Source organism: Dipodomys merriami, unplaced genomic scaffold (assembly GCF_024711535.1).
Source record: "Dipodomys merriami isolate MVZ:Mamm:240054 unplaced genomic scaffold, mDipMer1.0.p SCAF_782, whole genome shotgun sequence".
Lineage (NCBI taxonomy): Eukaryota > Metazoa > Chordata > Mammalia > Rodentia > Heteromyidae > Dipodomys > Dipodomys merriami.
In genome coordinates this window covers 176,148-192,977 of record NW_027206382.1, presented here as the reverse complement: position 1 = coordinate 192,977, position 16,830 = coordinate 176,148, and the positions used below count along the sequence as shown (strand labels likewise).

At 37.6% G+C, this 16,830-nt stretch overlaps 1 long non-coding RNA gene and 1 pseudogene across 2 annotated transcripts in view; both read left to right on the top strand.

The window, feature by feature from the left end:
- Nucleotides 1–444: 444 nt before the first annotated feature.
- Nucleotides 445–16,830, top strand: part of LOC138818849 (uncharacterized) — a 96,827-nt gene continuing 80,441 nt past the window's right edge. For both annotated transcript variants that reach the window (XR_011369233.1, XR_011369232.1), the window contains exons 1-2: nucleotides 445–512; nucleotides 2,917–3,050. This is a non-coding gene — a long non-coding RNA (uncharacterized lncRNA). The remainder of the gene's footprint in view (nucleotides 513–2,916; nucleotides 3,051–16,830) is intronic.
- On the top strand, nucleotides 9,581–9,677 carry LOC138818852 (U6 spliceosomal RNA; annotated as a pseudogene).

Below are 16,830 nucleotides of genomic sequence, written 5' to 3'. Positions count from 1 at the left end.
CTGTCCAGGAACATCAGCAAAACCAATGATTAGCCAGGCAATGGTGACTCTCAGCAGTCCTCCTTAAAACTTACAAGGCTGTGAAAGGAGGATCACAATCAAAGTCACCCTAGGCAGGAAAGTCTTGTCCAACTTGTGCCAACAAAGCCAGAAGTAAAGCCGTGTGGCTCCAGTGGTAGAGAGCTAGCTTTGATCAAAAGCAATTCACAGATTGTCCCCAGATCCTGAGCTCAAGGTCTGGGAACAAACAAACATACACAACAATCTGTGCAGCCATCCAGCTAAAGCAGGTCACCCTCTTGTCCCCAACTGGATTGGACAGAGCTGACTCCGCCCATTCTGCCTGCATCAGAGGATTCCAGCCACACCTCCATTGTTTCATGGTTCTTTCTGACCAATGGGATACAAGAATAGTGGCCTCGCCCACATTCCATGCTGCCCAGTAGCACCTTGATTCCCTCTGTTTGTTGACACCATTACCAGCAGTTGAGGAAGGTAGAGGTGGCTGAGTGGTGAGTAAGAGACTCGAGGCCTTAGAAGGATAGGCCTTCCTCAGGCCCTCCATTAGCCTGCCTGAGCCCTGGCCCCCTCCCCCTTTCTCATGGAGCAGCATTTCATACCTGGTGCTGCAGGCTCAGACCCATGGTTTCCTCAGGCAATGGTACAATGGTGTGCCAGGAGCCAGCTTGTGGCCCTGACCTGGTCCTGGCATCCCTATCCTCTGCTCAGGGCCTGAGTGTCTGTCATGCCTCTGCCATTGTTGCTTGCCCCACCTGGAACAGCTGCCAACAGCTTCTGCCAGCAACACATGTGAGTGGCTGCCACACAGCCCCGCACCTTGTGACTCCATATCCCCTCCCCTCTGACCCGGACCTATGCCTCCCCTGTGGCCCACACTCTGGCCCATGCCCTAACACAAATGTGCCCCAGGGTGGTGGTGAGTGTTGACCCGAGAATCACACCCCCATCCCTAGCGGCTAGTGTCCCAGGAAATGGGGAGATAAAGGGTTGGGTGAGGAGTGGGCGCCACAGATCTCCTGGCCTGGAGCAGTGGTAGCCACACAGCCACACATCTGCCCCCTTCCTCTCCCCGCTGGGAACCCGGTGGCTTTAGTCAGAGGTAGGGAACAGCATGTCTACACCTGCCTTCTGTTGTCTTTTTCTTTTTTTCTGGGGATGGGAGGTGTTGGATGCAGAAGATAGAAACCCTTGCTGTGTGAGCCATTGTCTTCTGTGATCGGTCAATCTTTCACCTAAAGACAGAGAGCCAGACAAATAGAGTGAGAGAGAGACAGAGAGAGAGAGATCATCTTTTTCCGTGTACAGCCTGACTGTGCTCAGGTGAATGATCAGTTGGCAATTTGCAGGTGCTGCATGGATGAGTCTTCTGTCACCAGTCTGGATGTGTGTGTGTGTGTGTGTGTGTGTGTGTGTGTGTGTGTGTGTGTGTGTGTGTGTGTGTGTGTGTGTGTAGAAGTGGTTTGTCACAAGGAGGATGAATGCTTTGGTAACTTCTACCGGCTATCTTTGGGGCATGTATGGGCTTCACAGCTGAGGTCTGGGGGCCTGGTGAGAAGCTTGAAGGGGACATAGAACTGTTAAATTACAAGAACAAGGGATCTGTGTGCAATGGAGCTGTGTACTCCCTTGGGCCTGGTTGGTGGCAGTGGGAGCTGGGGAGGACCTGGGAGTGTGGCCTGCAGGGGATGGCTTCCCAGGGGGACAGAGAGCATGGCCAACACTTAGTAAGGATATGAGTTCTGCTAGTATGGAGCGCAATAGCATAGGTCAGACTCTGGGTCTTCTCATCATGATGTCTGATGGGCGACACCAACCATATTTTAAATCTTGAGCTGTGATCTTCAGATCTCAGCCTCCTGAGTACCCAGGATTATAGACATGAGCCTCTGGCACTGGAACTCTGGTTCTTTTTGGTATATTAAGCTTTGACCTCAAGTCCTTAGGCTTGCCAGTCAGGACTTCTACCATGCAAGTCAAGCTTTTTTGTCTTGGGCATTTCTGAGATGGAGAATTAATATATACTCAGCCTGGTCTGGATCATGGTCCTCCTCTCTGTGACAGGCATGAGCCACCAGGCCCGGTCTTCTGTAGTTGGGATGGCAGACATGTAGCGCCACGCTCAGTCATTGGTTTAGATGGATTGTCCCAAACTCAGTCCACGGCAGCCGATTCTTGACCAGAGGTGAAGCTCTGGGTTGGGCCTCAACCATTGTACTTCAATCTCCTCATGGGACAGTTGTAAGGAAACAAGGGATTAATACAGAGGGATCTCTGGAGCAGGGACAAGCACAGAGGGAGGGGCCATCTGATACTGTTCTTGGCAATTCTGTGAGCATATAATAAGAAGATACCCGGAAAGATCTCAGATGGTGTGTGTTATTAATGGTGTAACAGGTATGGGATTATGAAACAAAACATGGCTCTCTTTCTTTATTACCCTATCCCCATGAGTAACGGGATTCTTCACCTTGTTCAGTTTTGAAGCTGGGGAAACTGAGGCACAGAGAAGCCGGGTGACCTACTAATGACTCCCAGCTGACAGAAAGCTCAGCCTGACTTCTCTGCCATGCTCCCTAGGACAATGGGTGCTATTCAGTCCACTTCTTGTGGTGGGAAGTCCAATTCTTTTCAGTCATGGGGCTTGAAATTTGGGCCTGGGCATCTCCTCAAGCTCCTCAGCTCAAAGCTAGCACTCTACAACTTGAGTCACAGCACCACTTCCAGTTTTCTGGTGATTCTTTGGAGATAAAAGTCTCACAGGTGTTCCTGCTCGGGCTGGCTATAAACCATCATCTTCATATCTCAGCCTCCATTGTACTTATGATTATAGGCCTGAGCCACCGGCACCTGGCTTAAGTAAAATTCTGACCGTCTTTCTTTCTCTTTCTCTCTCAGGAACTGATTCAATGCATGCTAGAGGAGGTGGCCCAGCTTCCCCATGTGGTTGGAACCAAGGTGGCCCTCTCATTCTGGAGGTAGGCTGTGGGTAAGGAGCTGTCTCACTCAGTCTGCTGTACTAGCTCCATGAGGTAAGTCCCTCTGTGCCCTGGCTACACTGTGACAGTTATCCATTGTTCATCTAGCCTTACTGGACTCAGTACTGTGTTTAATGCTCTTTTCTAGAAAAAATTTCTGGCTAAAATTATGATACATAGTTACAGAATGAAAATGTAATGCCAGCTTAAGAAAGTCATTTAGGGTTCTGGGAATGTGGCTTCATAGTATGGTGATTGCCTAGCATGCATGAAACCTTGGGTTCAATTCCTCAGTACCATAAAATTGAAAAGGAAACACTGGAAGTGGTCCTGTGCCTCAAGTGGTGGAGGGTTAGCGTTGAGGAAAAAAAAAAAAGCTGAGGAATAATTCCCAAGCACTGAGTTTCAGCCCCAGGACTTCCAAAACAACAACAGCAACAACAACAATGAACATTTAGTTAGTTAGTAAAATAAAGAACCCATACTTGGAATATATAATTGCTCTTTCCATACTGATACCTGAAAATAGTCCCTAATTCATATACTTTACCTATGATAGGATACTGTGTTGAAAAAATGTTTTGCTCATTAGGTCACGGCAATTAATGCCAGGAATGTGCTTAGATGTCAGGTGAAGATTAATTCTGGAAATTCAAAGATTCCAGGCTTTTCAGTGGGGTCACTACCAGTCACAATGAGAAGGGTAGTAAGTGAGATTTGGAAACTATTTTGGCCAGTCATCACACCAAAAAGGCAGAGGCTAATTAACAGTTGTGATAGAAGAGAAGGAATAACTCCAGATGGAATGAAAAAATGTTAGTAACTAAGGTATAGCAGAAACCATTCTAGGGAACCATTTTCGGTTATTGAAGAACTAGTTATCAACTAGGCTTATTCCTCATTGCCTTTATCATTCAAAATCTCCTAGGCTAGTTCTAAATCTCTGTGTGATAAATGTATCTCCTTCTATGCTGTTCTTTCATACCTGATCTCCTTTGCTTTCTAAAAATCTGTCTTTCTATATTTTTCTATGAACATTTCCTGATACTAAATACACCTACAAAGATGAAAGACGATGCTAATTTAAGAGTCCCATAGCTCATGAGTCATTAATGTAACAAAATGGAAAAGGAGGACATATTTATTGCTACCTCAATTCTTCTGAAAAGCTGTCATGTCACATAATTTGGTTCAGATTTCCATTCTTTCTCATAAAAATGCAAATATGAGCCAGGAGGTGGTGGCTCATGCCTGTAATCCTAGCTACTCAGTAGGTTGAAACCAGAGGATTGTGGTTCAAATCCAGCCTGGTCAGGAAAGTCCATGAATCACTTATCTTCAATTAACCCCAGAAACCCGGAAGTGGTGCTGTAGCTAAAGTGGTAGAGTGCTCAAGTTGTGCTGAATTGCTGAGAGACCATGCTCAGGATCAATGTTCAATCCCCACAACCAACAAAAAAGTACAAATATGGCTTTAAGTTTCCCCCAAAGGAATGAAGTCAATAATAATCTTCCCAAATGATTTAGTAGTGCTCCTACTTTTGCTGAGTTATTATGGCTTCTTTGCTAAACATATTCTCTTCTTTAAAAATTGTCAAATAATAATAATATTATGAAGTTTATAATAAACTTCATCTAATATTTCTTGGTTCAAAAGTGAAGTCCATACAGTTGATGTCACTTCACTTTCTCACTGTGTTAGTTCAAAGCCAACCCAGGCAAGAGAGTCTGTTAAACTCTTATCTGTAATTAAACACCAAAAAAGACAGAAGTGGAGTTTTGGCTCAAGTAGTGGAGTACTAGCTTTGGGCCAGGTGGGAAAGAAAGACAACTGTTCAAGGACATGGCCAACTCTCTAAGTTCAAGCCCCAGAACCATCACAAACTAAACAAACAAGCAAACAAAACAAACCCTGAGTATTTCTTTGGGACTCTTCTTAAAATAGTGGTGGTCTGAGAAGAGGCTGCCTTTGCTGATCATACTCACTGGATCTTGGTTTTTTGGAATCCTTATTGCTATGGAAAACTCAGGACCAGACTAAAGGAATTGATAACTGATTCCTGCAACAAGGTAATCATCTCAGGAGTGAAACATCCATCCAAAAGACACTTTAAAACCTCCATATCTTTGCTTCTTTGCAGTAGAACACTTTTAAAACAAAATTACTTCCTTTTGTTCTATGATGGCCTTCAAATGGCATATTGTAATACTCTCAAACAGAAGTTTACAGACAAGTTTTATATGAGTAAAGGACACACTCAAAAAAGTCAAGGACAGAGTTTCCTTCCAGCCTTGGATTCTTTTCTTGTATAGTAAAAAGGAAAGCAATACTTAACTTGAACTTTGTCATTTCTCTATGTTCAATTCCTCTCCTGGGATCAGTATCCACATCCAGTAACAGTTACTTCCAGTAACAATCTATAGTGCTGCTCCAGAAAAATAATGAATGTTTTCTGGCTTCATTGAAATAGCACAAGGACACTTTTGGACATGAGGTAACACGTGTTTCAGAGACAACTTAGTAAAGAGAAATGAAATTTAAATTGCTTATATATACATTATCCATGAGAACATTTTGTTCAAACTTCTTATGTGTGTTCTGTAAATTAAGGTGAACTTTAAATGGGAAGAAATTTCTCATATCATTTTTCGTGAGTCTATGTGCTGTGCATTAATTTCCCAAGTGTACATAAGTTAACAGTAAGAGAAACAATAGCAATTATAGGAGAAAAAGAAGTTCTGTGTTTATGTATAAGTGTTCAATACAATATAGAAGACTCTCCAAATAAGAAAACATTGAAACAATAAAGCCAAGTCTAGTATGTAGATTTATGGGAGTGAAATAGAGAAAGCATTACTCCTAAGTGGAACATGAAGCATGAGGCCACTCCCTTTCTAAATCACGCTTGCTAATCACGTAAATGTGCAAAAAGGAAAATGGAAGAATGATTGTGTTTCCAATACAAGTCAGATATGGGAGAATAGACTTAACTGGAAAAAAAGAGTCCATCTTGTGAGAACAGGTATACTAGGAATGAACCTGGTGGCTAAGATCACATTTCTGTTTCATTCCTTTTCTTATATTCTTTTGTTGTTGTTGTTGTTGTTGTTGTTCGTGGGATTATCCCTCTGAAACGCATGTCAAGGCTAGGGCTCTTCCACTTGAGCCACAGTGCCACTTCCAGTTTTCTGGCAATTATTGGAGAAAAGAGTCTCCAGGACTTTCCTACCCGTGCTGGCTTTAAACTCCAATCCTCAGATCTCACAACAACTTAGTTTATGATCACATTTCTAACAGTGTACACTCAGGATATGTAATGTATATTTTCATCTATCTTTATGTGAATTCTTGAGTTAAAAATCTGGGCTACAGGTTAGACTTTACACTCACAAAAGTGTTTGAAGTTTGAAAGTTGTTACTCCTGGAAAAATAAAACCTAAGATATAAAGGAGTCTGAGAAGTTCAATTTGCATCCAGCTTGGACAGTATAGTCTTTGAGACACTACCTATAATTAACCAGCCAAAAGCTGGAATTCCAGTCACGAGCAAGATTGCTGAATAACAGTTTTAGTTTTTTGCATACATACATACAAACATACATATACACACAGAGCAGTCAGTCTAGTGGTAAAGATCATAGGAGAAGTTCAGAATTGCTAGTTTGTTTCTAGATTAAATAAACAAACTATGGCAGGGCAATGTGATACAAGCCTGGAATTCTAGCACTCAGACAGGAGATTAGAGAATGGAATTACATAACGATACCTTCCCTGGACCAGGTAGAATAATTTTGTCTCAGTGAAACAAACCAAACAACAAGAAAGGAATACACATTTGGGAGTTTGGGCTAATTTTGTCATTATGTTTTGAGAAGTCAAGATTCCTATTGAATGCAACTCATATATATCCTCACTTGTGTTTTAAATGCTCTCATCATTACAGAACATTCCTAGATGCAAAATAGCTCATGATTCCCATCCAAAAATTTGCAAAACTAAATAAGCCTCATTCTGTTGGATTCCAAATAAATGTTGAAGGATTACAAAAGCTTAAGTCTGGAGAAATAGCAAAGTTCGTCTAATGTAGGACTTTGTAGAATTGCTAAATTAGAATTTAGATTTAAAATATATTTTTTTGTTTTGTTTATAATTTCATATTCTATAGGATACTACAAAATTCTTTTTAAGTAAAGGGATTAATTGAAAATTTCACAAATGATTCTGGCATTCTATTTGCCTAGATATTCTTTCAAGAGAGTTATAATTAGAACATAGATAATAGATAATTCCCATAGTTCATGTGTACCATGCTAATGTGAATAATCTAGACAGAGTTGCCAACAAATGGATGACATTAATTTATATATTTAGAAAAACAATTTTTAAGAGTTTGGTTTAATATGGTATGAAAAGATTAATTGCCTGACATCTTCTTTCTTCTACCTATATGTAACACAGGAAGCCATTTCTTATTTACGTGCCTCTGTATACATGGAGAAAAATGCTAGGTTTGGGGTTGGTTTTCAATTTTGTTTTTGTTTTATTGGTTCATCCTAGAGCTTGAACTCTTGGCCTGGATAGTGTCTCTGAGTCTGTTTATGCTCAAGGCTTGTGCCCTACCACTTCAACCTCAGTGCCACTTGAGTCTGACTTTTGTGGAGAAGTTTTTTGGAGATAAGATTCTAAGAAGCCTTCCTGCCTGAGTGGGCTTTGAACCATAATTTTCCTATCTTAGCATCCTGAATATCTATGATAGCCAAAAAATATAAATATAAATAATATTTGCACGTGTTCTGATCTCAAGAATACCAGTGGAGGAAAAATGATGCAGCTCAGTTTATTGTGGTGTTCTTTTCAGAACAAAGAGGGTGTCACATTAGCAGAGGTGTAGTATTTTTTCAAAATAGAGATAAGGTATTCATGATGTGAATTAAGTAATTTTAAACTGCCCCTTACAAGTTGGAAACTGTTGGGGTAGGATGACTTTATGACATAAATCTTGGGATTAATGGTCATAGAAATAATAGCTTACTCTAATAAACAATTGCTAAGTTGCCTTGCATTTCACAATTGCTTACTGCTAATTCCTGCATCTCAAGGAATTGGGGCCCTGAAATATAGGAAATGACAGATTGAGATGGGTCTTCAATTACTTTATGTTGACATGTTGCATGGGTCTTGGTGAGAAGTCTTGTCCCTGTTATCTGATGATGCAGGTAACTGGGACCTGGGATCCTAAAACCCATGGGTAATGCACAAGAATAATATGTTTTAGACATCTTAGAAAAATTTTGGCATAATCAGTAGGAATTCTTCAGAAATATGGAGAAAAACAGTTTGGGACCAGCGAGTTAAAACAATAAACAGAGCAGCAGAGTAAAATTCATTATAGATTAGAGGAAAACATTGTTTTTTTACCATGTGGATTCATAAGACAAAGAACAGTTAGAATGTATCACAAGTTTATATTAAAGACATTTTATTGATACTTTTTTATATTCTAATATATATTTTAAAACTAATTATTTATATTCCAATTCTATTTATTTGAATAAATATCAATTTATTTGTCAAATTATCAACTAATTCTAGTAAGTTTCACTGTGTGAAATATAAAATCAGCACATATAAATATAAAATATATAACTATATATAATATAATTAAAAGGCACACGTTTTGCATTGTTCTGTTGTAGTTACTGTATCAAAGGCAACTCTGTTTTAAAGTATTATTCCATTATCTCTACCTCAGTGTTTGATAGAGTTAGACCTAAAGCTTTACCATTTGCATGGAAGCAAGAGGAAACACTGTGATTAAAACATTATCAATTTAATGCCTAATAACGAGAAGAAACATATGGACTTCTCCTGCAACTATGAAAATATTTGGTGATACAAAGGCAGTAGTGTAAGTTCCTGCCTGGTTGTATGGTAGACAAGCCAGGACATTAAGTAATCATGCATATGAACAATTTTTTCACCTTCTTGGCTTTAGTTACTTTTGAAATGGAAGGTATAATAAACAACTATATTCTTATAAAATACCTTCTAGTCTGAACAGTTCTGTTTGAACTGTTTGTCTCTCTATGATCCCTTGTAACCATGATTAGTTTTGTTCCAGTAAGACAATCTATGCTGTCAGGGTAACATATTCTGATTGGTCTGTTCCCACATGGAAGAAGGGTAAAGGCTCAGGTAGACGTTTGTGCCAGTAACACCTCATTTGGGAAAATGTCAGCTAAAGAAGATTAGAAGTAGCTCTTAAGCAATGCTTACTTTGAATCCATTAGGTCCACAAAGCTAATTAAGTTGGATTCATAGTACTTGAAAAAGCCATCACCTTTGGACCTATCTATGAATAATTGAGAGTACAATCAAATTCCAAATAAAAAGACTTAAGATAGTCAATGACAAAAAAAAATTGCAAATGTGAGCAATTTTTCCACTATTCACAGAATTTTATGGAAATAAGATTGATAGCATTGTTAGGAACAAGAAGGTTTCCTTGTTTTCAAGTAGGCACCCATAGATATAAGCCTGTATATAGATTGCATCATTAACTACTTAAATTTAGAAGATACTACATGATTCAGCAGCACTTATACTCAAATTACAATACAGAGATTAACATGGCACTTGCACAAGGGTAATATGAAAGTTTGAGAAGCATTCCATATTTTTCATTCTTCAGATGCAAGAAATGAAAAACAGTTATTAAAAAGTTGATTACAAAATTACAAGTGTAACAAAACACGTAATTCATATAATTAAATTTCGTTTGACATCAATGTATTAAATCTTCACCTCAGAAAGGCGTTTACATAGCATAAACTTCACAAAACTTCAAATTAGACATTGTTATTTTATCCCAAAGAAAGATAATATTAAGACCTAGAAAAAAAGGAATCAAACTGTTTCTATATGGAACGTAATTGGAAAGGACACATTAATGAACTTATGTATTATAAAGTAATGTAGATTTCAAAGTATATATAGGAGAAAATAAAATAAATTATGAACATTATGCAAACATAGAATATAGAATATTTTAAAATATACTTTTTCAGACAAGCACTAGAAATATTTTAGTTTCTGTACTACTCATTTCAACAGGTAATTTAAAATTATTTCTGATTTAAAAAATCACAAACTCTGAAGAAATCATTATACATGTATACAAAAACTATTGAATACATTTTGACATCCAATGCAGGCAATTCACTTGGAAGAATTCCACGGAATCCATATTTACAGTAAAATATTGGTGTTGCTGGGCACTGGTGGCTCATGGTTCAAAGCCAGCCTGGGAAAGGAAGTCTGTGGTACGGTACTCTTATCTCCAATAAACCACTAGAAAACTGGAAGTGGACCTATGGCTCAAGTGGTAGAGCACTCACCTTGAGCTGAAGAGCACAGAGATAGCTCCCAGGCCCAGAGTTCAAACCCCATGATCGACCATTAAAAAAAGGGGATATTGCCCTTGTTTGTATTGTGAAAATATTTTGTAGGGACACAAAACATGGACTTGCATTTTTGAAATTTAAGAAACTTAACCCGACCATTAGGACTTAGGTGAACAATTTGTACAGCCTTCCACAATTTCATAGAGGAAGGGATACATGCTTATCCTTTTGGCAATTTCAAATGCAGTTTCTTCTATGTTGTTCTTCAGGCTTGGTTTTATATAATGGTTCAACAAAAGGAGACCCAGCATATCTTTGCTATCTCAATTCTCAGCAGCAAGATGTAAGGGGGTCAAGAGGCCTTTAGTTTGGGCATTGGTATCTGTATCATGATGAAGTAAGAAAGAAGCCACTCTGGTATTATTCCACAAATATGCACTGTGCAGGGGTGTCCAGTCAGCCACAGTTATTGTATGTGCCAATAGAGACACAAACTCACTGACAATGTCTAACTGTCCACTGTAGGCTCTCAATGAAGAGGGGTATACTAATCGTCATCCCTACTATTCACATGAGTGGCCTTTTTGGGAAAGAAGTCTCTGCACTGTAGTAAGCCAAATATTTTTGGCAGCCCAATGAAGAAATTTGCTTGGATCTTTCTCCATTTTTTTCTCTAATTGATAACATTCCTTACTTTTTCGTCTTGTTCCTCATATTCCTTAGAATTGCCTAACCAGAGATTTTGAGTGCCAGTGGGAATGAGATGGCCATGTATTTCCCTAATAGTTCACATTGGTTGAACTGGTCAGAAATATCCTGTGAATTTTCTGCATCTGTTTATTCACCATGATTTAATTTCTTTTTCTCCAATTTTACTATTCGAAATTATTCTAGCTGGAGAGTAGGGAATTGATGGAGAGTAGAGGAAAGATGTTCCTCCATATTCAATTGTACACACTGAAAATGAGGATCAATGATGTCTTCATGTGAAGCTTATTCTAGGAATGAGAAAATAGGAAATAATGCCTTCTATATAAATGATTTGGGAAATGGCAGAGCAAAAACTGAAATGAGGCAAGCAAATAAATAAAAGCAAAATAAATTAGAATAATTATGGAGCAATCATATTATCTATGAGAATGAAGAAAGGGAGAAAGAGACCGATGTGCAATGACCTATCTAGCCACAAAATCCATGCCTCTGATCAATTTATAGAGCAAACAAAATTTAGTTTTTAAAAAAGATGGAAATAGAATTTATGTATTTACTTGAAATTAGTAAATACATTTTTAGTAGCCTACATAACGAGATATAACTTTGACCAAATTACAGACAATAAACTAAGTCCTTGATAATTCTAGTAACAGAACTGACTGAAATCAGTTAAATCACACTTTTCCTGTACAATGAAGGAATAGGAAGGTAGTATAGCAGCAGAGAAGGCAGGGAGATTTGTACCTGTGAAAAAACTTTGTGGAAATTGGTATTGAGGATTTCTTACTGGTGATCCACTTGCACTGGAAGCATGATTCTGAACTATTGCTTGCTGATTCTGAACTATTGATTTGATCATTATATTCTACAAGAAGAAAAATGTGAATTGATAGTTAAGGACTACTAATACATTTTGACCTTCTCACTAAGCATGTTAAATCATCAAAATCACATGAGGACAATAGACAAGCCTCCTTTTTAGATGAAAGCAAGTGTCTTTAAAAAACAAGGAATGTATGTAGTCATGCAAAGGACTTCTATTTTACCAATGCCTCAGACATTTTTCTAATGTTGGGTACTAACAAATAATGGATCTATCAGAAAGCTCTTCAAGGTCATATGTTCAATAATGAGTTCTCTTACACTATATCATGGTATTGTTTGTGTATGCTCTTAAGAATAAATTTATATTACTAACTTGAATTTCTGACAGGACAGTATCATCACTGTTCATCTTGCTTCTATTCTCTAAGTTTTAAATTACTATCTAAGTAAGTGCAATAGATAACTATAGAGGAAAAAGTAGAAGCCACACTGATAGCTTATGTCTTTAGTAGTAGTTAATCAGAGAGATGAAATCTGAGGATTGTGTTTTGAAAGCAGACCAAGAAAAAAAAGTCCATTAGAATCTGATTTGAAAATAACCAGCAAAAGCTAAAAATGGAGCTGTGGTACAAGCAGTAAAATGCTAGCCTTGAGAAAACTGAAACAAAAAGTAAATTCTGGGACAAAGCCAGGGCCTGAGTTCAAGCCCTAGTATTAGCACCAAACAAATGAATCATTAACGTAATTAATTAATTAAAAATAAATTAAGTGGTCACATGTGGAGAGGCAGGTAAAATGTAACGTGTGGTGATGGTTTATGAATTATTTTTTAATAAGGCATATTATCATTTGTCCTAATCACTAACATTTTATTTGAACTTTTTTGTACAATAAACCATGAATTTAGCATGCATGTATATGTGTGTGTACATGTGCAAACATGTGTGCATGTGTATATGTGTGCATGTGCTGTTGCAATGTTGCTTGCCAATGTGGACACGGTGAGGCTGAAAAGAGCTAACTGTGTTGGAATGTTTTTATATACCAGTGTTCTGTCATGTCATTTCAGTGGAACCACCCTTCTGTACATATTATTTGTCTAATAATAACGTCATCATAATCAAACATTTATAACATTAAGTTAGATAAAGAGATCGCTTTCAGCTCTTATTGTATGTTGTGTAAGAAGATACAGACATAATTAGGTCGTAAGTTATTTTGCTGTAAGATGATTGTCAGTACACAATACGTATTTGACTTCTTAAATTGGTTATACTTTTAAGATACATTCATGGAGCGATTTGGACCGACTTGACCAAACAGGTATTACTCTCTGGTTATTCCTGTGAAACACAAGTTGGATAAACCCTTTCCGGATTTCTGTTGAAAATAACTTTCTTTACAAGATCATATCTATTCTCACTAAGAGATAATCAAACCCATATTACGTTTGAAGATCCCATCTTATTGACTGAAAATAAGTATTGTGGATATGCTTGTTAGATATTCCTTTCAAAAACGAATAAACAAAAAGGATGTGCATGTACAGATTGTGGATGCATTTGAAGGTGTTTTGTACATGCACAGGGATCTTAACTAATGGCTCTTTTGTGGGAGTAACTATGGCAACTTTAACAAATAAGGCTTTTTGAATATCTTTTCCAATATACATAACAGCCCAGAGCAAGTCTTTCAATTTCTGAAAATCCTTTGAATATTTTAGTATTATTTCAGTTCATTGACTGTAGAGCTAAAATTTCTGAAATAAATATTGTTAAGATCTGAAAATGTAAGTGGGTTTATAGTCTTTTTTATGGGTCATTTTATGAAAACCCAGTTTTTATCAAAGTAAATGGAATAGAATAAAAAATGAAAGTGAATTCGGTAAGCTAATTACTAGTATAACTTTGTTTTCTATTAACAGTCCATTGAATGAACATGATGCAATTAAATGATATCCTTTGTGTCTCTGTACTTCAGTTAGTTTTAGAATCTATAGTTATGAGTGAGTTTTGAGTATAAATAAAGGTCTTTTTAAATGTGGTAGGATTAACCTTGTGTTTTGTGTCCTACTCCCAAGAAAATGAGTTATTTTTAAGTGTTAATAGTTTATCATTATCATTATCATAGGGAATCAATTTCATTATCATAGGGAATTAAAAATGCAGTAGTATTGATGTCTTTTTAAACCAATTGTATTCACAAGTTGGAGAGTGTTTAATTCATACTTAGGTCTTGGTGTCTATGATTTTTAAACTCTCGTTCCTACTATTAATGATATATCAGACTGCCTTTTTGGGTATATGAAAGGTAAAATATTTATCTGGGGTCAAAAGTGATTTTTATATCAGTCTTTCTTTAATAACATTTTAAAGTAGTACATTTCTCTCAAAACGTTGGGTATAAAAAGCAATCACAATACTTCTAATGATAAACAATTTAGGTGAGCTACAATGTGGAAACGATTGCTCCAAAAGACTTGCAGTGTTTCCATGAGGAATTGGGCAGGTCATTCTTTCAGTAAGACTGTGTTAGCCAGAGATGGGGTCCCCAGGCAGTGCAGTGTTGAGAGAAGGGATAAAATATGGTTTCTACTATTTTGAGCTAGAAATCAAGAATGTTATAGTTCATCAGTTCCTTTCACCAGGGAGGTATAAATTGTTAATAAACTTGGAGTTTTCATATTACAGTTACTTATTTTCTTTTTTTGTTGTTGTTGTTGTTGGTCATGGGGCTTGAACTCTGGGCTTGGGTACTGTCCCTGTGCTCTTCTACTCAAGGCGAGAGCTCTACTACTTGGAACACAGTGCCACTTCCAGTTTACTCGTGGTTTATTAGAGATAAGAGTCTCACAATCTGTCCTGCCCGAGCTGGCTTTGAACCACAATCCTCAGATCTCAGCCTCTTGAGTAGCTAGCATTGTAGGAGTGAGCCACCGGTATCCAGCTTAGTTACCTATATTCTAAGAAAGATAAAGTGAAATATTATTAGAGTGTGCACAATAATTTTGGGAAATTTTCCTAGAATTAGTAGACTGAGTGCTAGTATTTAGTTATCAAATAGAATGAGGTTATTTCATATGGTGGGAATTGAATGCAGGCTAACACTTACCGTGTGTGCAATGTTGTACTAGTAATTCCAACTCTGAAGGCTTAAATATCATAATCTTAGAATTAAAAATAGAAGTAGTTCCACTTTATGGGATTATTGTGAGGATTAAATTAGATACCAAAGGTAAAATACTTGGAAAAACAATCAGAGTTTGATACTTTCTACCTGTTATTTTATCATGTGATATATTCTAATATTTTTATTGTGATTTTTATATTGTGTCTATTTAGGATATGCAAAGTGATGTATTTATATTCATTGTGTTGTTCACTTTTCTATCATTATGAGGAAAATACCTGCAAAGAAAATTTCTGAGAAGGAAATTATCATATTGACTCACGGTTTAAGATAAGATGTTTCCATCATTTTCAATTATATTTTTATAAAATATTTGTACAAAGGATTTTCCATTCAACGAATCAGTTTATAAGTACAATGGATCTTTACATAACTTTCTCACATCCTTCCAAACCTCACCCCACTTTCATTTTTTCAAGTTTCATACTATCTGCATTGAATATTATGGCTTCACTCTCTACTTCCAGAATTCTCTTTATTCCTTCCCTTTGACTTCCCCTCACTTTTTCCAAGTGATAGTTTCCTGGTATTCATTTTGTTGGATTAAAAGTTCAATTTTATAAGAAATTACACCTTTTAAATACTCCTCTGCAGGGCTGGGAAGGTGGCTCAGTGGTAGATTGCTTGTCTTGCATGCCTGAGGCCCTGGGTTCAATTCCTCAGCACCACATAAGCAAAAAGAAAAAAGCCAGAAGTGGCGCTGTGGCTCAAGTGGTAGAGCTCTAGCCTTGAGCTGAAGAGCTGAGGGACAGTGCCCAGGCCCAGAGTTCAGGCCCCATGACCGGACCCAAAAATAAATAAATAAATGAATAAATAAATAAATAAATAGATAGATAGATAGATAAATACTCCTCTGCAAATAGCATGCTTTGATTAATACTGTTGTTTAACTTCCATAAAATTCTGGCTTCCAAATGCGCATCCTTTGTGTGTCTGGCTCTGACTTCGTTTACTTATAATTTTAGATCTATCCATTTCTTTGCAAATGCTGTAACAGTCTTTATAATGGATGGGTGCGATCTGATTTTGTATTTGTGCAACACTTTCTCCAACCATCCCTCCACTAAAGGTCGTCTGGGCCGTTTCCATAAGTTCTCTACAGTAAATAGTTCAGTAGTGAACATGATTGTGAGAGTGATTTTAGTGTAACCTTTTGGAAGAATTAACCCTACTTTTCTGGGAGCAATCCTCTAGCCAATTTTCCAGAATAACCACATCCCTTCCTTCATCTCCATCACATTTATCAAATCCTCAAAAACACACTACCCCCTACAGGTCTCAATCACCTAAAATCACACTGTGCCCATATTCTTTGTTGTTGTTTTTCTGTCCATTTGAGGAGCCTGAACTCTGGGCCTCGGCGCTGTCCCTCAGCTTTTCTGCTCAAGGCTAGCGATCTACCACTGGAGCCACAGCTCCACTTCCGGCTTTCTTCTTTTTGCTTATGTGGTGCTGAGGAATCAAACCCAGGGCCTCATGCATGCAAGGTAAAAGCTCTACCACTGAGCCACTTTCCCAGCCCCAATGTGCCCATATTCTTTTAATAAATTTTTTCATAATTTTACACATAATTTAGTGAGAATCTTCTATGTACTTTCCTAATGTGAGCATAAGGGATATGACAATAGAATAAAAGTAAGAGATATGGAATTTAATTAGCTATTATCATATTTAAAATAATGTTCAGCTCTAACTCATAGTCT